The 23,344-nt window shown below is 38.1% G+C and overlaps 1 protein-coding gene across 1 annotated transcript in view; it reads right to left on the minus strand.

The window, feature by feature from the left end:
* Positions 1–22,763, minus strand: part of LOC150085256 (ubiquitin-associated protein 1) — a 101,274-nt gene extending 78,511 nt beyond the window's left edge. Inside the window, exon 1 of the mRNA XM_090373117.1 lies at positions 22,490–22,763. The gene's annotated coding sequence lies outside the window, so the exon portion shown is untranslated. The remainder of the gene's footprint in view (positions 1–22,489) is intronic.
* Between the last annotated feature and the right edge of the window lie 581 nt (positions 22,764–23,344).

The following is a 23,344-nucleotide window of genomic DNA, read 5'->3' on the forward strand; positions in this document are numbered from 1 at the left end:
GGAATGCATACATATTATCAGGTGATACATAAGCCCATAGTAAATATAAAGTACGTAGTTTGTAATCAAGACAGAAAGAAGATTAGAAAAGCTAAGGCAGATTATGAGAAGTTTCACACAAAAAATGTCAAGAAAAGGGTTGAATCATTTTAGTCCTTTAATCAATTTAGGGAGAGGCATGCCAGAAGTTAATCAAAATCTAACACGGAGCTAAATGATTTTGTGATAACTTTAAGGAAGGTGGAAGAAAAATTATTGAAGCTTAACATAAAATAAGGCACCTGGAGTTGATGGGATCCACCCAATTATATTAAGGGACACAGAAGGGGGTAAGAAACCTTTAGCTGTAATTATGAGGTCATCTGTGGATTCAGGGGACGTCCACATTGAATGTAAATGTACAAATTTATCTTCAATTCACAAAGGGGGATCAAAAGGTGACATGACTGAGAAATTACAAAACTGTTAGCTTAAATTCTAATCCAGAGAAAATAACAGCGTCTTTGGTTAAAGAAGTAATGTACAACCATTCGGATAGGAATGCAATTAGCATTAGCTGAGGCATATAATGCAAGAAAGCAAGCTTATACAGCATCAGCAAAAAAAAAAAAAAAAAAAAAAACTTTCCCATTTTACCCATCCGGTCACTCCAAATTTTTGTCTGGTTCAGTCTTAAATTCATTTAAGCTATCAACTTCCAGAACAACAGATGGAAGTCTGTTCTAGCAATCAACTACCCGCTGGCTAAAGGCAAACTTCCAGATCTATGCTACAACTGTCTTTCCTCAATTTGAATCTATGCCCCTTCAGGTTCTTAATCTGAGAAAGCAGAAGTATCCCGTCAGCATTGAGTCTGCTCAAACCATTCAAGGCCTTATACACTTCGATCAGATCACCTCGCAGGTGCCTAGTCTCCAGATGCTGCAACTTTCAGAACTTAAGCCTTTCTTTATAAGTGTACTCCCCAATCTTGTTGCCCTTCTCTGTATTCGTGCTAGCAACTCTACTGCTTTCCTAAAATGAGGCCTCCAGATCTGTATACAGTACTCAAGGTGTGGCCTGACCATTGCCTTATACAAAAGGATAATCACCTTGTCTCTGCTAGCAAAATTCCAATATATCATTGACAAAACTCCATGACCTGCTCTGGCAGCCAGTCTGCACTGCTCAGAGAACTTCATATTTGACTACACAATTACCCCCAGGTCTTTTTCATTCTGCACCTCCCTGAGTGTAGTACCACAGAGTTGGAACATTTCTCTTGTGTTACTGCTACCCATATGCAGTACTTTACATTTGTCAATGTTAAACTTTAGTTGCCACTTCTCAGCCATCTGACTAACTTTTTAAGATCCTGTTGCAGTAGCATACTGCATTTAGTGTCATTAACAACCCTGCCAAACTTTGTATAATCTACAAACTTGGACCTTAAGCCTGATATATCTTCATCGATATCATTGATAAATACACAAAACAACAATCAGCCCAGCACTGAACCCTGGGGGACTCCGTTAATAACATTATTCCACGTAGAGCAGTGTCCATTTATTACCACTCTCTGCCGTCTCCCACTCAACCATCCCTTTATCCATTGCAGTAACTTGCCCTTAATGCCATACTGCTCCAATTTGTACAGCAGTCTTCCATGTGCAACAGTATCAAAAGCTTTCCTGAAATCCAAGTATATGACATCAAAATTACTTTTAGCAACCAGTTCCTTTGTGACCACATCGTAGGTGGTAGATGACTTTCATCAACCAGTGAAATACCACCACTTTGCTTATTGGAGGCTTGAAGTGGTGAAACCCCTTCAAGCCTCTCGAGCAAAGTTTCCGGCATCCCTCTCCCCCCATACTTCTCCTTCAACCCATGCACAGTACTAAGTACTATAGGTTTTGATACCTTCGTGTTTGGGGTTTTCATAAAAAAAAAAAAAAAAGTATCCAATAAAATTGGTCAGACAATACTTCCCCTTAACAAACCCATGATGTGTCTGAACTATTGCTGCTGTCTTGTCTAGGTGATCCTGTATCACCTCTTTAAACAGTGACCCCATTATTTCCCCCGGAACAGAAATTAAACTAACAGGTCTATAATTATTTGTGTCACCCTTTGAACTCCCTTTGTGAATCGGGGATACATTTGCACATCTCCAGTCCATGGGAACCTCCCCTGACTCTAAGGATGCTCTCATAATTATGGCTAAGGGTTTGCTTACTTCCCTTGCTGCCTCCTTCATTATAACTGGATCGATTCCATCTGCCCCAGGTGCCTTTTTTATGGTTAACCTCAACAATTTCTCCTCCACTTTGCTCTCAGTTAACACAAAATCACTTAGCTCCCTTTTAGAGTTTGATAAACTTCTGGCATTCTCCTCCCTCAATAACTCCTCATGTGTGAATGAGGATGCAAAATACTCATTAAGTTTATCAGCTACTTGAGCAGGATCATCAATAGTCGAACCATCTGTTAAGCAGACCAATCTGATTCATCCCCTTTCTTCTATAGTTTACATAAGTAAAGAACTCTCTTTGCTGTTTTTCTTTGTGTCCTTTGCCAAAGATTTCTTGTAATCTGCCTTCGCTTGCCTAACCTCCTTTGTGACTTGATTACAGACTAGCTTATATCTGTCGTAAGCTTCTGTGTTGCCTGATAATTTATATGCATCCCATGCATTTTCCTTCTATGCCACGACCCTCATTAATTCATCCAACACCCATTTAGCCCTGAACTTTGAACAGTATTTCTTAGTTGGTATGAAAAGCCTAGTGGCCTCCAAGATTAAGTCCCTGAAGGCTTCCCATTTAGAATTCACCATTGGTAACATCATCAATTGATCCCACTCTATAGAATTTAAAAACTGTCTGAGACCTCTTTAGTCACCTTTACCAAAACAAAAACCCTTCCCTTTACCCTTGATCATAGTTATATCTTTAAGTAAATCACACATCAGTACATTGTGATCACTGTCTCCTAGTGGTTCTTTTATCTACAAATTCCTAATGCACGAGTCTCCACTGCTAATAATCAGATCAAGGGTATTACTGCTTCTGGTTGTCCCTCGAACATGTTGCTGTAGAAAACAATCCTCTAATAAATCTGCAAAAGTCTTGCTAGCGTGCGAGTGACCAACCACAAATCCCCCATTACAAGACATTCTGATTTACTGGCGCATTCTATTTCTCTGCACAACTTCTCATTGTACTCATTAGCATCATTAGGCCTATAACATACTCCTACTCTCAATTTCCCTTTCCCAGTGTTTGTCACACCAGACAGACTCAACAATGCAGTGTCCACCCGTGTCAACTGGATGCACTTCCTTAGATTTTACGTTTCTTAACAAGCAGCATAACCCCTCCTCCCTTCCTACCCTGTCTCTCCTTTCTGTACACATTGTACTCCCCAAATTCCAATTCTGCACTGTTTATATCTGTGTGACACCATGTCTTTGATATCCCAACAATATCTGCCTTTGATGTCTTGATCAGCACTTCAAATTCATCAATATTATTTACTATACTTCTAGCATTAGCTTGAAAATTATACTGAGAATAGATACCAACTAACCTATAGATCCTGTTACAGATTTGCGGATGTGCATATCAGCGTTGGCTAAAGTGTAGGGTCAAGATGTGACAGAAACAACGATTAGCAGGATGAACTACTAGAAGACATAAGCAATCTTGGGAAGAGTTCCAAGTGAGGTTTGCTCAGTAGAAAAATTGTTCTTGAAGAATTATTAGGAGTTGATAATGATGTCATAGTAGCTGAATATCTGAGTGACTCCGACATTTTGTAGCATATTTAAAGAACTAGTGACAATATCAACGATGAGTTTGATGAAAATAAGGGCAATATTAAACCTTTTAAACAAGAAATGTTGGCAGAATTTGAAACTTTTCATCGAGGCCTTCAGTGGGAAGAAAACGTGCCAGAAAATATATTAGTGTTTAAACAAATGCAAACATTTTTATGAACAGCGCACAGTAGAATCCAGTGTATAACAAAAAGTAACCAAATATTTTATGAAATAATTCTTAAAAGTGTACTAATACATTGTGCGCATCATGTAAGTAATCATTTCTTAACATGTATGTATTAATAAATAAATTGTTTTAAAATGTTAGAAAATTTATTCATTCCCATTTATTACTGATTTATTTCCCATCTTTTACTATATTTCTGAATTTACAGAATTTTTCATTGTTTAAAAAGTCATATTTATTTATAAACGAAATTTCTGTTTAACGAAGTTTTTCAAGGGAACGATCGATTTCGTTATATAGAGGTCTGACTGTATAAAATGAACATGAAATATTGTGGTCTTCCAAGATATATATTGCCTTTACACACACACACACACACACACACACACACACACACACACACACACACACACACACACACACACACACACACAGTGATACTAAATTATGACAACCTCATCTGTAATAGACTATGCCATATAGCACACAGTGTAAAAAGCCAAACAGCTTCCAATGCCACAACGGCAGCACTTTGTACCTGATCGTTTAAGCCAAAGTGAGTGATAAAGTAGCAGTTATGCGACATAGTAAAAATATCGTGGAGTTTCAAAAGGGCATGATATTGAGAGCTCTTGCATTGAGTGCTTCCATATTGGAAATGGCATGACTTGTAAGTTGCTCACGGCCCACTGTAGTTAAGGTGTACAAAGAATGGTGTCGAACGGGCCAAACCATCTCTTGTTGACAGAACTGTAAAGGATTATGCACGGTGAATATTCGTGGTAAGTGAAGGGTGCAACACGTTGTATGGGCTAAATGGCAGGTCACTGTTGACATCGTAATACAATATGGGGAATACAAAAACAATATCCCAAATGATGATGGGCTGAACACCCAGACATATGGGATTTCACAGCGGACAACCCAAGAGTCATTCTCTCCTCACTACTGATCATTCCCGACGGCAAATGCAGTGGTATTAACAACATGCTGGTTGGACACTGGAGAACTGGAAACAAGTGTGCTCTGGTTGGATGAGTCAAAATAACTGACACATGCCAACAGTTGCCTTTGTGCACAACACAAGTTCATGAGCACATTGTGCATGGTGCCCACTATCCAGGCAGGTGGCAGTGGTTGCTTAATATGGTGCATGTTTTGCTGGAAATCACTACTGATCATTCTCGATGGCTACCGCCGTGATGTTAACAACGTGCTGTTTAGACGCTGGAGAACTGGAAACAAGTGTGCTGGTTAGATGAGTCCAAATAACTGGCACAACATGCCAACAGAAGCCTTTGTACGTGGGCACAAAGGCATCTTTGTGTATGGTGCATGTCTTGCTGACAATCACTAGGATCCCTGAGATGTATAGACCAATGTTTCACTGTTGTGGTCTGCCAACAACTCTTTGGAGACTATGTGCACCCTGCCACGCTGCATTTTTTCCCAGACAGAAATAGGATCTTTTCAAGACAATAATGTGCTGTGTCATCGGGCCCACACTCTGCACAAGTGGTTTGAGGAACACAGTGAAGATATTACCCTTCTTGACTGGTTTCCAAATTTGCCTGACCTCAATCCAACTGAACACCTGTGAGGGATTTTTTGGAATGGGAAGCGAGGTGTACAAGCACACAACCATCACCCATTCTGACACTGTGGAAAGCCTTGCAGGCAGCCTGGTTGTACATTCCTATGGACATCTTCAGACATCTAGTGGAATCAATGCCTAGGAAAATTTCAGCTGTTATCCGTGAAAACAGTGGCCCAACTTGGCATTAGGTAGGTGGTCATAATTTAGTGATCATATTATATTCATAATTCAGTGATCATAGTGTACATATGATTTTAATGATAACTGAGAGCATTAGGAGAGGCATATGATGCAAGAAAGCAAGCTTATGCAGCATCAGCAAAAAAAACCACTCCCATTTCACCCCCCCATTCGTTTGAAACCTGTCCAGGTGAGCCTTAAATTTATTTAGGCGATCAACTTCCACAACAAGGGATGGAAGTCTGTTCCACCAACCAACTACCACTGGCTAAAGGCAAATTTCCATACATCTATCCTACATCTGTCTTTCCTCAATTTGGATTTATGCCGTCTCAGGTGATTATTCTGAGCAAGAGGAAGAATCCCATCAGCATTGAGCATGCTCAAACCATTCAAGGCTTTATACACCTCTATCAGATCACGCTGATGCCTAGTCTCCAGACACTAATTTGCAAAACTTAAGCCTTTCTTCGTAAGAGCAACCCTTTGTTCCGTTCACTAATCTTGTTGCCCTTCTCTGTACTTGTTCCAGCAGCTCTACATCCTTCTTGAAATGAGGCCTCCAGACCTGTATACAGTATTCAAGGTGTGGCCTGACCATTGCCTTATATAAGGGAATAATCACCTCCTTATTCCGGCTAGAAAAATTCCTGTATATCATTGACAAGACACCATGAGCTACTCTTGCAGCCTGTCTGCACTGATCAGAAAACTTCATATCTGCCTGCACAATTACCCCCAGATCCTTTTCATTCTCTACCACTGTCATTGTAGTACCACAGAGTTGATACGTTACTCTGGGGTTACTGTTTCCCATATGTAGTACTTTACATTTGTCAATGTTAAACTACATTTGCCATCTCTCAGCCCATCTGCTCAACCTTTCCAGATCCTGTTGCAGCAGCATACTGTCGGCAGTGTCCTTAACAACCCTGCCAACCTTTGTATCATCTACAAACTTGGACATTAAGCTTGATATACCATCATCAAAAGCATTTATAAATACAGAAAACAACAATGGACCCAACACAACCCTGAGGGACTCCACTAATAACATTAGTCCACAATGAGCAGTGTCCATTGATTACCACTCTGTCTTCTCCCACTCAACCACCCCCTTTATCAATAGCAGCAATTTGCCTCCAATGCCACACTGCTCCAATTTGTTCAGCAGTCTTCCATGTGCAACAGTATCAAAAGCCTTTCTAAGATCCAAATATATGATATCAAAGTTATTCCCTGCATTCAGTTCCTTTGATAACCACATCATAGTATCCAATCTAATTGGTCAAGCAAGACTTTCCCTTAACAAAACCGTGCTGTGTCCAAGCTATAACTGACGTCTTGTCTAGATAATCCTGCAGTGCTTCTTTAACCAGTGCCTCCATTAATTTTCCTGGAACAGAAGTTAAACTAACAGATCTATAATTACTTGTGTCGCCCTTTGATCCTCCTTTGTGAATTGGGATCACATTTGCACATCTCCGGTCCATGGGTACCTCCCCTGAGTCCAAAGAAGCTCTGATAATTATGGCTAAGGGTTTGCTCACTTCCTTTGCTGGCTCCTTTAATATAACTGGATTGATCCCATCCACCCCGGGTGCCTTTTTTATGTTTATCTTCAACAATTTCTCCTCCACTTTTCTCTCAGTTATTACAAAATCATCTAGCTCACTGCCAGAGTTTAACTCACCTCTGGCATTGCCCTTCCTGAATAACTCCTCATGTGTGAATGTAGATGCAAAATACTCATTTAGTTTGTTAGCCACCTGAGCAGGATCATCAACAGTTGAACCATCAATATCCAGTGGACCAATCTGATTCATCCCTTTCCTTCTACAGTTTACACAGGTAAAAAACACTTTTCTGTTTTTCTTTGCATCCTTTTCCAAGGATTTCTCATAATCTGCCTTTGCCTGCCTAATCTCCTTTGTGACTTGGTTACAGACCAGCTTATATCTATCATAGGCTTCCATGTCACCCATTAATTTATATGTATCCCATGCAGTTTTCTTCTCAGCCATATGTCTCATTAGTTCATCTGACATCCATTGAGGTCTAAACCTTGAACAATATTTTTTAGTTGGTATGTAAAGCCTAGTAGCTTCCAAGATAAATTCTTTGAATGCTTCCCATTTTGAATTTGCTGTTGGTAACATCATCAGTTGGTCCCACTGTACAGAATTTAAATACTGTCTCAGACCATCGCAGTCGCCTTTACGAAACCTTCCCTTTACACCTGATGGTAGTTACCTCTTTGAGTAAATCCCACTTCGGCACACTGTGATCACTGCCACCTAGTGGTTCCTTTATCTGCAGATTCTTAATGCATGAAGAATCACTACTGATAATCAGATCAACAGTATTACTCCCTCTAGTTGCCTCCGGAACATGCTGATGTAGAAAACAATCATCCAATAAATCCACAAAAGCCTTGCTAGTGTGTAAGTGATCAACCCACAAATTCCAGTCAATATCTGGGAAATTAAAATCTCCCATTATAAGACTCTGATTTACTGGCCCACTTTATTTCCCTGTACAGTTTCTTATTATACTTATCAGAGTCATTAGGCCTATCGCACACTCCTACTCTCAATTTTGATCTCCCATTGCTTATGTCACACCAAACTGACTCGACACTGCACTGCACTGTCCAGCAATGTCGACTGGCTTCACTTCCTTGGATTTGATGTGTTTCTTAACTAATAGCATAACCCATCCTCCCTTCCTATCTGTACACATTGTACTCCCCAAATTCCAGGTCTGCATTCCTTATATCTGTGTGACACCACGTCTCTGATATCCGAACAATATCTGCCTTTGTTTTGAGCAATACCTCAAATTCATCAAATTTGGGAGGAAAGTGGAAAAGAAATTGTTGGAGCTAAAAGAAAATAAGGCACTTTGGGTTCAAGGAATATATTTAATTATATATAAAGAAGCTGCAAAAGATGTAAGTAAACCTTTCTTTGATTCAGGGAAAGTCTTTACAGACTGAAGATGTGTAAATGTTTCTCCTATTCAAAAAGGGGATCAACAGACAAGACAGTAATTACAGACCTATAAGCTTAATATGATAGTAGGGAAAATAATGGAATCAGTGGTTAATGAAGTAATGCATAATCATATTAACAAGACAAGTTATATGGCAACCACAGCATGGATTTGTTAGAGAACAAGCATCTCTGACCAATCTGATTAGCAACTGTGAGGTATTCACAAAGTAACAGGATGCAAAAAATAATTCTGACAGCATTTCAGTAAGGCTTTTGATACTATGCCACATGAAAGATTGCTGTACAAATTTCAGCAATGCAGCATTAAAGGCAAGTTAATGGTATGGATAAAAGGATGGGTGAATGGCAGGATACAGAGAGTCATCAGTAATAGTTAATACTCGTTACAGATTAATGTTATTAGTCGAGTCCTTCAGGGCTCAGTGCTAGGCCTTTAATATTTTTGATATTTATTAAAGGTATCAAAGGAAGGAATACAAGTATAATGTCTAAGTTTACTGATGATAAAAAGGTTGGCCGGGTGAGTAATGACAGTAATCCGGATATGCTTTACAATAAAGCTAGAGAAACTGGACTATTGCACTAAGGGGCCAATTGAGGTTTAAGATTGATAAATTATTATTATTATTAATAGCTATAGGGTGCAAGAAAGCCCGAGGCTTATGTTGCACCAGGCAAAAAAAAAAATAAAAATTCCCGAGTTACCCTGAGAGAGAGCAAGAAAAGTAGAAGGGAATCATCAAGAAAGAGAAGAATGATGATATCCAGCTCAGAACCCTGGGTGTGCCAAGCCCATACTCACCAGATGTGAGCCCCCAATGCTAGGTACTGCATATGGTTTCAGTAATCCAAGAATAATGCACCGAGTGGTATGACACTCAAGGTGGTGGTGAGGAATGATAAAGATCTAGGGGTAATTGTACAGTCCAACATGACGTTCTCTGGGCAGTGCAGAATAGGCTGCTAGGGCAGCTCATAGGGTTCTGTCAATGATACACAGGAATTTTGTGGGCCTGACTTAGTGCTTTTTTTTCTTTGGTTGCTTTGTTTGGGTTTCGTGCTGAATTTTGCCTTCTTTTTGGGTTCGGACTTTCATTCGTTTTGCCTTTAACAAGATTTGATTGGCATTGTTTTGGCTTTTTGGCTCTACTTTATTTATTTTTGTTTGTGCTTGAGTTTTGTTCCTTTCTTTTTTGTCTCTGTCAGGTCAGCTGTGGTGTGTGGGTTTCATATGTGTGCAGCGTGGCAGAGGCAGGAACCCTGCTCGTTGCGGTGGCTCCTGAGGTTTTGATTGCAGCCCCGTGATGAAGTGATTGGGGTCTTGGGACCCGCTGCTTTGGGTGTTGCTGTTGTCATTGTTATTTTTATGTTGATCTTGATTTCATTTGGTTTCAGGTGGTCTGCTTTTGCCTTGCAGGCGTTCTCAATTTTTCCATGGTGATCGCACTTAGTGGGTCAGCAACCCTGCCAAGTGCACTGATGATATACATTTGTTTATACATATGTATTATGTTAGGCAGGCAAAGGCAGATTACGAGAAATCCTTGGCAAGGGATGCAAAGAAAAACAGCAAAGAGTTCTTTACTTATGTTAACTCTAGAAGGAAGGGGATGAATCAGATTGGTCCACTTGATATTGATGGGTCAATTGTTGATGATCCTGCTCAGGTAGCTAACAAACTAAATGAATATTTTGCATCGACATTCACACATGAGGAGTTATTCAGCAAGGGGAATGCCAGAGGTGTATTCAACTCTAGCAGTAAGCTACAGAATCTTGAAATAACTGGGAGTAAAGTGGAGGAGAAACTGTTGAAGATAAACACAAGAAAGGCACCCGGAGTGGATGGGATCTATCCAGTTATATTAAAGGAGGCAGCAAAGGAAGTAAGCAAACCCTTAGCCATAATTATGAGAGCTTCCTTGGACTCAGGGGAAATGTGCAAATGTGACCCCAATTCACAAAGGAGGATCAAAGGATGACACAAGTAATTATAGACCTGTGAGCTTAACTTCTGTTCCAGGAAAATTAATGGAGGCACTGGTTAAAGAAGCACTGCAGGATCATTTAGACAAGACTTCAGTTATAGCTCAGACACAGCATGGTTTTGTTAAGGGGAAGTCTTGCCTGACCAACTTGATTGGATATTATGATGCAGTCACAAAAGAACTGGATGCAGGGAATAACAGGGGATCTGAGGTCGAGGATTTCCTGTGCGGACGTGCCTTTCTGCCGCTCTTGGAATAGAGAAGTTTTTTCTGATTTATTTTCTACTTTATTAGTTTAAATTGACATATTAACTTATTTCTAGAGTAGCTTTATATTCCTATTTACGGTACTTAAAGTTAAAATAACTTAGATAGAGATTTTGTAGGTATTACTTAGTATCGGAAAGGGTATCAAATCCACGTGTTTACCGTTCATAAACGGCCGCCATTGCTACGTGAAAATTAATCAGTAAAATCTATTAATCTTGTCGAACTTCATTGGCAATTAAATTGTAATTTTAACTATACATATAACCACTTAGGTTACGGAACATAAATAATTAGTAAAAATAAATAATTAATACATAACTTGATACAGAAGTTATATAAAGGGATTTCGTAGATAACACTCGTTACTGAAGCGCGATACAGCATATCCGGAATTCGATAGCATTAGCTTTGTATAGTATAGTGCATAATATAATATTGTCAATTAATCAGTACATCTATTAATCTTGTTAAACTTCATTGTCAATTAAATTGTACTTTTAACTATATATATATAACGACTTAGAGTACAAACGTAGCAAATAATTAATACATACTTGATACGGAAGTTATATAAAGGGAACTCGCAGATAACACTCGATACCGAAAAATAAATATAGCGTTATAACTGTGTTAAGATACAAGTTTAAGGTTTTAATTTTGTTCTGAAATTGCAATTTTATTGACATTTAAATCGAAATCATGACTCTGACCAGAGCAGCAAAGCAAAAGGCTCAAGCTAATGGGAGTGCTGTGACTCAGGGGAGAACTGAGGGGGGCGGTTGCCCCCTGAATCACGGCCTTTTAAGATGCACTGTTTGCTTGATGTTTGCGGAGCAATCGGGTACGGGACATGATACTGCCATGGGGGATGTCTTTGTGTGTGCACGATGCAAGGAGTGCAAGGAAATTAGGCGACAACTCGGCGTTGTTATGGGCCTATATGAGACCTTGAAGGACAGGGTGGATGCCCTCGAAGGAAATAAATTGAGGGGCCCATCAAGCTCTCAGCTGCCCACATCAACACCAGAGCTTGGACTTGGTCATCTTGCAACACAGAGGCAGCCCCCAAGGCAGAATGCGCTGGTCCAACAGGAACTAGTAGTTGTTGGTGACTCAATTGTCAGGGAAACGGGGAACATGCTTTGTAAAAAGGATAGGTGGAACAGGACCAGGGTATGTCTGCCAGGGGCAAAGGTTGATGACGTTGTAGAGCAGATATCATCTTTTAAGGGCACAAAAGGTGATATAGTTGTACACGTTGGCACTAATGATATTAAGAGTAGGAGACCAGCGGAATTACTTAACAAGTACAGGTCACTGTTGAAAAAAAGCCGTGAAGTAGGGTTGAATTTGAAAGTGTCTGCAATTCTGCCCAGACACGATAGGAGGGAGTATATGATGAGAGCCTTGTCGATCAATTCGGCCCTGGAAAGATTGTGCAAGGCTGAAGGGGTAGAATTTTTTTCAGCCTGGACTGTACTTGTTAACAGGAGAGATTGCTTCTACAGGGATGGGATACACTTAAATAGAAAGGGTGCAAGAATATTTGCTGATGCTATCAAGGCAGTGTTAGGTGGGTCGGAAAACTGCTAGCTTGGGGGGAGACAAAGACTAATGGATTAACAGTAGCCACGGGCAGAGGTGAAAGAGATTCTTGCACTGCTTCTATTGGAATGAGCAGAAGCCTGAAAAACAAGATGCAGGATATTTCAGAGACTGCTGGAAGTCATTGCGGTACAAGTAAACACATGGGTTGTGTTAGGGTAGCTAAGAATAGAAACAGGTGCATTTATACTTGCGTGTACACTAATGCTAGGAGTTTAGTAAATAAATTTGATGAATTTGAGGTATTACTCAAAACATCAAAGGCAAATATTGTTGGGATATCAGAGACGTGGTGTCACACAGATATAAGGAATGCAGAACTGGAATTTGGGGAGTACAACGTCTACAGAAAGGATAGACAGGATAGGAAGGGAGGAGGGGTTATGCTATTAGTTAAAAAACACATAAAATCCAAGGAAGTGAAGCCAGTTGACATCGCTCGACAGTGCAGTGTTGAGTCAGTTTGGTGTGACATAAGCATAGGTAAATCAAAATTGAGAGTAGGAGTGTGCTATAGGCCTAATGACTCTGATGAGTATAATAAGTTACTGTACAGGGAAATAGAGTGGGCCAGTAAATCAGAGAGTCTTATAATGGGGGATTTTAATTTCCCAGATATTGACTGGAATTTGTGGGTTGGTCACTCACACACTAGCAAGGCTTTTGTGGATTTATTGGATGATTGTTTTCTACACCAGCATGTTCGGGAGGCAACTAGAGGGAGTAATACTCTTGATCTGATTATCAGTAGTGATTCTTCATGCATTAGGAATCTGCAGATAAATGAACCACTGGGTGGCAGTGATCACAGTGTGCTCAAGTGGGATTTACTCAAGGAGGTAACTACCATCAGAGGTAAAGGGAAGGGTTTTTGCTTTCGTAAAGGAGACTATGCTGGTCTGAGACAGTATTTAAATTCTATACAGTGGGACCAACTGATGATGTTACCAACAGCAAATTCAAAATGGGAAGCATTCAAGGAACTAATCTTGGAAGCTACCAGGCTTTACATACCAACCAAGAAATATTGTTCAAGGTTCAGGCCTAAATGGTTGTCAGATGAACTAATGAGACATATGGCAGAGAAGAAAAATGCATGGGATACATACAAATTAATGGGTGACGTGGAAGCCTATGATAGATATAAGTTGGTCTGTAACCAAGTCACAAAGGAGATTAGGCAGGCAAAGGCAGATTATGAGAAATCCTTGGCAAAGGATGCAAAGAAAAACAGAAAAGAGTTCTTTACTTATTTAAACTCAAGAAGGAAAGGGATGAATCAGATTGGTCCACTGGATGTTGATGGTTCAACAGTTGAGGATCCAGCTCAGGTGGCTAACAATCTAAACGAGTATTTTGCATCTACATTCACACATGAGGAGTTATTCAGGAAGGGGAATGTCGTAGGTGAAGTAAACATTGGCAGTGAGCTAGATGATTTTCTAATAACTGAGAGGAAAGTGGAGGAGAAATTGTTGAGGATAAACATAAAAAAGGCACCCGGGGTGGATGGGATCTATCCAGTTATATTAAAGGAGGCAGCAAAGGAAGTAAGCAAACCCCTAGCCATAATTATGAGAGCTTCTTTGGACTCAGGGGAGGTACCCATGGACTGGAGATGTGCAAATGTAACCCCAATTCACAAAGGAGGATCAAAGGCTGACACAAGTAATTATAGACCTGTTAGTTTAACTTCGGTTCCAGGAAAATTAATGGAGGCACTGGTTAAAGAAGCACTGCAGGATCATCTGGACAAGAATTCAGTTATAGCTCAGACACAGCATGGGTTTGTTAAGGGCAGGTCTTGTCTGACCAATTTGATTGGATACTATGATGTAGTCACAAAAGAACTGGATGCAGGGAATAACTTTGATATTATATATTTGGATCTTAGAAAGGCTTTTGATACTGTTGCGCATGGAAGACTGCTGCACAAATTGGAGAAGTGTGGCATTCGAGGCAAATTGCTGCTATGGATAAAGGGATGGTTGAGTGGCAGAAGACAGAGAGTGGTAATCAATGGACACTGCTCAACGTGGACTAATGTTATTAGTGGAGTTCCTCAGGGTTCAGTGTTGGGTCCATTGTTGTTTTCTGTATTTATAAATGATATTGATGATTGTGTATCAGGCTTAATGTCCAAGTTTGCAGACGATACAAAGGTTGGCAGGGTTGTTAAGGACACTACTGATACTATGCTGCTGCAACAGGATCTGGAAAGGTTGAGCAGATGGGCTGAGAGGTGGCAAATGAAGTTTAACATTGACAAATGTAAAGTACTACATATGGGAAACAGTAACCCCAGATCAACGTATCAACTCTGTGGTACTACGCTGACAGTGGTAGAGAATGAAAAGGACCTGGGGGTAGTTGTGCAGGCAGATATGAAGTTCTCTGAGCAGTGCAGACGAGCTGCAAGGGTAGCTCATGGTGTCTTGTCAATGATATACAGGAATTTTTCTAGCAGGGACAGGGATGTGATTATTCCCTTGTATAAGGCATTGGTCAGGCCACACCTTGAGTACTGTATACAGGTCTGGAGGCCTCATTTCAAGAAGGATGTAGAGCTGCTGGAACGAGTACAGAGAAGGGCAACAAGATTAGTGAATGGAACAAAGGGTTGCTCTTACGAAGAAAGGCTTAAATTTTGCAAATTACAGAGCCTGGAGACTAGGCATCGCCGAGGTGATCTGATAGAGGTGTACAAGGCTTTGAATGGCTTGAGCATGCTCAATGCCGATGGAATTCTTCCTCTTGCTCAGAATAATCACCTGAGAGGGCATAAATTCAAATTGAGGAAGGACGGATGTCGGATAGATGTGCGGAAATTCCCCTTTAGCCAGCAGGCAGTTGGTTTGTGGAATAGACTTCCATCGCTTGTTGTTGAAGTTGATAGCCTAAACAAATTTAAGGCTCAGCTGGACAGGTATTTCGAACGAATTGAGGGGTGAAATGGGAGTAGTGGTTGTTTTTTTTTTTTTTCTTTTTTTTTTGGCTGATGCTGAATAAGCTTGCTTTCTTGCATCATGTGCCTCTACTAATGCTAATGCTAAATGCTAAACTTTGATATTATATACTTGGATCTTAGAAAGGCTTTTGATACTGTTGCACATGGAAGACTGCTACACAAACTGGAGCAGTGTGACATTGGAGGCAAATTGCTGCTATGGATAAAGGGGTGGTTGAGGGGTAGAAGACAGAGAGTGGTAATCAATGGACACTGCTCATCGTGGACTAATGTTATTAGTGGAGTCCCTCAGGGCTCAGTGTTGGGTCCATTATTGTTTTCTGTATTTATAAATGATATTGATGATGGTATATCAAGCTTAATGTCCAAGTTTGCAGATGATACAAAGGTTGGCAGGGTTGTCAAGGACACTACTGACACTATGCTGCTGCAACAGGATCTGGAAAGGTTGAGCAGATGGGCTGAGAGGTGGCAAATGAAGTTTAACATTGACAAACGTAAAGTACTACACATGGGAAACAGCAACCCCAGAGCAACGTATCAACTCTGTGATACTACACTGACAGTGGTAGAGAATGAAAGGGACTTGGGGGTGGTTGTGCAGGCAGATATGAAGTTCTCTGAGCAGTGCAGACGGGCTGCAAGAGTAGCTCATGGAGTATTGTCAATGATACACAGGAATTTTTCCAGCAGGGATAAGGAGGTGATTATTCCATTGTATAAGGCAATGGTCAGGCCACACCTAGAGTACTGTATACAGGTCTGGAGGCCTCATTTCAAGAAGGATGTAGAGCTGCTGGAATGAGTACAGAGAAGGGCAACAAGATTAGTGAATGGAACAAAGGGGTGCTCTTACGAAGAAAGGCTTAAGTTTTGCAAATTACAGTGTCTGGAGACTAGCACCATCGAGGTGATCTGATAGAGGTGTATAAAGCCTTGAATGGTTTAAGCATGCTCAATGCTGATAGGATTCTTCCTCTAGCTCAGAAAAATCACCTGAGAGGGCATAAATTCAAATTGAGGAAAGACAGATGTAGGATAGACGTGAGGAAATTTGCCTTTAGCCAGCAGGTGGTTGGTTGGTGGAACAGACTTCCATCCCTTGTAGTGGAGGTTGATAGCCTAAATAAGTTTAAGGCTCAGCTGGACAGGTATTTGGAACAAACAGAGGGGTGAAGTGGAAGTGGGTTTTTTTTTTTTTTTTTTTTGGCTGATGCTGCATAAGCTTGCTTTCTTGCATCAAATGCCTCTACTAATGCTAATGCTAATGCTAATTATATATAACATAAATAGATATATATATATATATATATATATATATATAATTATGAATAAAAATTAAAATTAAGTAAAGAAAGAAAATGGATTTGAATTTGAATAGAGATAAAATGGAATATCAATAATATGAATTATGGATCAGGGACACTGCAAGAGCAAAGGTACCCTACAACCATAATGTATATATAGAAAATTATTTTAATGTTATGTGCAAATCTTTAATTTAACTTATGCTAATAATGAAAATACCGTGTACCCTGGGAGCGATGTATGTTGAATAAAGGGGGGAAGAACGGAAAAGAGTAACGTTATAAACAAAGTGCGAATTTTGAAAAATGTAAAATTTGAAAAGAACGAAAATAGAAATAGCAGATTATTGAAAAGAACGACCAAAGTAGAAATAGCATTGCAGTATCTTTCATAATTTCTGTGTCTTCTTCAGAGGTCATCCACCTAAATTATGAAAAAGAACAGCAATACTCTTACTTCTGTTTCTGACATGTTCTGTATGTCAAAAAAACACGTGTACGCGGACACGTTGTAAAAAATAATTTAGAATATAAATTTTGAAAAAATAAAATACAAGTTAAGCAAAAATATTATTCCATGTTCTGTATGTTATACTTTGGAATAATATTTTTGCTTAACTTGTATTTTATTTTTTCAAAATTTATATTCTAAATTATTTTTTACAACGTGTCCGCGTACACGTGTTTTTTTGACATACAGAACATGTCAGAAACAGAAGTAAGAGTATTGCTGTTCTTTTTCATAATTTAGGTGGATGACCTCTGAAGAAGACACAGAAATTATGAAAGATACTGCAATGCTATTTCTACTTTGGTCGTTCTTTTCAATAATCTGCTATTTCTATTTTCGTTCTTTTCAAATTTTACATTTTTCAAAATTCGCACTTTGTTTATAACGTTACTCTTTTCCGTTCTTCCCCCCTTTATTCAACATACATCGCTCCCAGGGTACACGGTATTTTCATTATTAGCATAAGTTAAATTAAAGATTTGCACATAACATTAAAATAATTTTCTATATATATATATATATATATATATTAAAAATTACTATTATTATTAATTTATTATGTTTATGTTTTAAAAATAAATAAAAAGTGTGTATTGTGTGTGTTTATATATACAGGGTGTCTCAAAAATATTGGTACAAACGTTTAGGGGAGGTGGGTAACATCTAAAGGAATGTGAATCGCATAGGAACCCATAACCGGAAATGTCATGGGAAAGTATTAGCAGAGGCACAAGAAGCAGAATGACACAAGACAGTAATTAGTGGCAAACATTTATTTGACATAATATTAACAATGGAGTACGAGATGGATGCATTTCATGATGTTACAACAGATGCTCAAAGGTTCCACCATGAGACGCGATGCATGTGTGACACCGACGCAGCATGGATTGGCAGACACGGTCGAACACACCTGGCGTTTCTTTGACAGTAGCAGCAGCGTGGACGAGTCTCGCCACGAGATCCATTTCCATCTCCACAGGTGATTCATACACGATAGATTTGAGGGACCCCCCCCACAAAAAGAAATCAAGGCTCGATAAATCAGGTGAGCGTGGGGGCCAGGCAACTGGTCCACCACGGCCAATTCATCGACGCCCAAAATGCCTGTTCAAATGGTAACGAACACACCTTCCATAATGGGCAGGCACCCCGTCATGTTGAAACCAAATGTTGCGTCTCACATTTGCTGGAACATTGTCAAGTAACCCTGGTAGAACTTGTTCAAGAAAGATCTGATATTCAGCGGAGTTCATGCGGGATGGTAACAGGTATGGGTTGACTAAGCAGTCACCAACCATACCTGCCCACAAATTTATTGCGAAGCGATGTTGTGTCGCATTGGGGTGCACACCGTGTAGGTTGTCGTGAGAACACACATGAGCATTGTGCTGATTGAATAAGCCTTCCCGAGTGAAATAAGCCTCATCCGTGAACAAAACATAGGCAGGAAAATTCAAGTCTTGAACACTTTCTTGGAGAAACCACTGTGCAAAAGCCACATGTGCAAGATGACCTTGGGGAGCAGTAACTGAACCCTTTGGAGATGAAAGGGGTGTAAGGAATTGTTGTGCCAGACACGCTGTACACTGCAACGAGACACTCCTAAGGCAGAGGCAACGGCACGTGTGCTGGTAGTCTTCCAGCTCACAGTTCATATATCGATGCATGCTCTTCGTGCGGCGACTACTGCTTGAATAAGTAAACCAGAAAATTTCCCTCTCGCAAACTGATGAACAGCGCCGTCTACCAACTTAGGGTGACATTTTCAGTTATGGGTTCCTATGTGATTCACATTCCTTTAGATGTTACCTACCTCCCCTAAATGTTTGTACCAATATTTTTGAGACACACTGTATATTTGAATAATGGCCTTAAAAGTTAGAATGTAATAACATGAAATAAGAAAATAAGAAAAATAAATAGATATTAAGCTATCATTAGAGGCAGCAAAATGTACATCCTCCACATGATGCTCAGTACATAATTCATAAATATAAATTAATACATAAGCCAGTAAGCATGGCAAAACTGTAGAGTGAAAATTAACATAAAAATTAAATCAACAGGGAAATTTGGGGACTTTCGGCTAAAGTTTCTGTCTTGTCACCTTTACTTTCCCTCTCCCTGTTGATTTAATTTTTATGTTAATTTTCACTCTACAGTTTTGCCATGCTACTGGCTTATGTATTAATTTATTTTTGTGAATTATATATATATATATATATATATATATATATATTTATTTCTTTTTGGACTAACACCACAATGTGTACACCACTACCACCATTCTACAAAATCAGCTGCAAGAATGCCAGTACTGCACTGGTCCGTGATGTTTTCACAAAATTACACATGCAAAAAACTTGATTTTTAGGAAGGTAGAGAGAGAATTATACCCTTTTAATTTTGACCCAATAATTAATATGTGATTGATATTTCGCAGTGACACCATTATGTAACTGAGAATTAACATAATTCCTTATGTTGCATATATAATGATTTGTGTATCCCCTTAATCTAAATTTATGTTGTTTTACTTCTTGAGTTAGTAACCAGGTCCAATGTGATCTCATTAAAATGGCTAGTCATGTAATTTGTGTTAATAAACTATTTACTCATATGGCTAACTAACCGTACATATTATATTGCATAGAAAGTATAAATAAAATTATATGCTCTTTCAAATATATCATATACAATTCAGACACTTCCTGAAGTCTCACTGTTGAGTTTCTTTAACAATGTAACTATTTTCATATACCGATACATATTTGCATTTTGAACTAATAAAATCCTATGGGCCGCTTGCTTTTCTTTCAAGAAGCATATGGACAAATACACACGAATGAAAGTTTGTGCTAATGTTATTTACAAACATGGCAATGTAAAGTTTAGTGTTCAGTGTGAACGAGTTACATTAAGTTTACTGCTTTGTAATTAAGAATCATGGGATCCAGAAACTCTCTGGGTAATTTGTCACCAATTAATAATAGCCACTAATTTTGAACCAGAAGCAAACAATCACATGGCTTTCAAACAAATTTCCCAATATGGCTGGACCATAGTAAAAAGTAAGTGAGATAGACTCCAGTGCCTTTTAACTGAGCCACACTGAATATTCAAATCTTAGTTAACAAAAACAAACAAGCAAGATTATTCCCAATCCAACAATATATGTTAATTTAGGCGGTAGGTATCACAATACAAATATGCTGAAAAGAAAAAGAAATTTTTATGAAAATGTTTATATTTAAAATAAAATGAAATACAAGGACTTCAAAATCAAACAAAACACAAATAATAATGAATTTTTAAAAAATAATCTTTAATTGTGTTAAATGTTAACAACTATAAATTTAATCTGATTTACATGGTCCTTCCCAATTGTACTAACTATTTTGATTGTCCTGTTGAGTAAAAGATCTTGTATTGCAATATAAGTATCATTCATTTCTCTTAAAGGGTGGAAATATTTTTCTGATTCCACATCAGAATTAGTAAATTTACTAAGAGTAAATTAAAGATCAACACAATTAAAGTTCAACACTAAGAGTATTGAGGATTTGTGTCAAATCCTTGCTCAGGAAAAATCGTCATTCAACATAAATAAAATTGCATACATAAATTATCTGGGTAGTCCCAGACAAGAGCTAAAGGGGTTACACCCCTTCTATGACAAAAATAATGTGGATTTCTTTTTCTTTCTTTTTTACTGCTCCATGATGATTAAAGCTCTGTGATCCTCAGAATTAACCATGTAAATCAGATTAAATTTATAGTTTTTAACATTTAATAGAATTGAAGATTAGTTTTAAAAAAATCATTATTGTGTTTTTTGATTTTGAAGACCTTGTATTTAATTTTATTTTAAACAAACTTTTTCATAAAATTTTCTTTTTGCCATATTTGTGTTGTGATACCTACCACCTAAATTAACATATATTGTTGGATTGGGAATAAACTTGGTTGGTTGTTTTTGTTAACTATGATTTGAAAATTCAGTGTGGCTCAATTAAAAGGCACTGGAGTCTATCTCACTTACTTTTTACTATGCTCCAGCCATATTGGGAAATTTGTTTGAAAGTCCCGGTGACTTTTCTGCTGGTTCAAAATTAGTGACTACAGTATTACTAATTGGTGAAGAATTACCCAGAGAGTTTCTGGAACCCCATGGTCTTAATTACAAAGCAGTAAACTGAATGTAACTCATTCACACTGAACACTAAACTTTACATTACCATGTTTGTAAATAACATTAGCACAAACTTTCAATCATTTGTATTTGTCCATATGCCTCTTGAAATAAAAGGAAGTGGCCCAGAGGATTTTATTAGTTCAAAATGCCCCCCCCTTTCAAAACATCCTGGGCCCACTACTGCATAAAACGAACTTCGAATTAATTTTTACCCTATTTTATTTATATAAGAAGTGTTTTCCTAATAACGTTTTATATATTCACATGTGAATGAATATGGCAAAGTGGTTCCTATTTGCAGCATAAACTTCTAAGCTGCTTTGTACTTTCAACAAGGTAACTTCGGGTGAGAAAAAAAAATCAAAGTTTTATGCTTTTAAACTGTGAAACAACTTCGAAAGCATTTTGAAAACATTACTCCATCATGAGTTAATTTACAGATTAGGCTGCTCATTAAGCAGACAATGCTCATCACAACACCTTGAATCATTCAGGTTATTTCACAATAACGAATCCACAGCGATATGGATATGACAGTGGCATTAGTACAATGCCATCCAAAAATAAAAATCATAAACTGTGCATACGGATGGTTGCTTTCCCTACCTAACTGAAATCTAGAACTGTAGTTAAACAGTATTAGACTAGAAAATATGCTTTATTTAAATAACTTTTAACCAGTCAGTTACCATTCTTGTAATAGCAGACAATCAAATGAAGTAGTCATATATCCTTAAATAACCAGGTGTTAAATAAAACAATTAAACGACCGAAGTAATTACATATATAGCAAGCAAATTACATGTCATACTAACATAAACAAGTATTTGTATTACTACAAGTCGACATTTTTACTTACTTTAACACACAACGCTGGTTGACAGCACAACTAGTTCAGTTAAGTTACCTGATTAAAAACAAGCATTTAGCGAAAATAAATTTAGTATCCTCAAAAGATCCATTAGTCGGAATGGTAGATCTTTAAAAGACGAATAATAAAACTGAATGTCCATCTTAAATCACAAATAAAACACAAAAAATAACTGAAACATAAAGTAATCACCACGTTAAGCTCATTTGACGTCGTTCTACGACTTCACAGAAATTCCCTGAACTACACATACAGTTCAGTTACCTAATTGCACCAGTCTAAACATTATTACATGGCCCTTGTCAATAAAAATATTGAAAATATTATTAAAAAATAATAATAATAAATACTAATATATATATATATATATATATAGTGGAATCTCGTTAATACAAAATTCAAGGGACCTAAATTTTCACATTTTGTAATAACGAGGTTTGTAGTAACGAAGTCCACCCAAAACTGTCAAAATTTTACTGTTTGTTTTTTTTTTGGTACATACTGCATATCGAAGAATAATAAATAATAATAATAATAATAATATCAAAAATAAAATAAAAACAAAGCCTTGTCTAACAATACAGTAATAGGAATAACATATTTTTTAAAGATTTTATTTTATTTGTATGATAAACTAAGAGAAAAGCAATATTAACGAAATTGAAAATATTGTACAGTATATACAATATTTTAGTACCACAGTAAAAAGAATTACAATCTTAATATAAAAGGAGACATACAAACCATTAAATTTTTAATAAATTAATGAATTAACAAACCATTAAATTTAAAGAAAGAATTCAATGTTGTTTGCACAGTTTTTGTCCTATATGCATTTTTAAC

Source organism: Mastigoproctus giganteus, chromosome 5 (genome assembly GCF_048544385.1).
Source record: "Mastigoproctus giganteus isolate SK-2022 chromosome 5, ASM4854438v1, whole genome shotgun sequence".
Taxonomy (NCBI): domain Eukaryota; kingdom Metazoa; phylum Arthropoda; class Arachnida; order Uropygi; family Thelyphonidae; genus Mastigoproctus; species Mastigoproctus giganteus.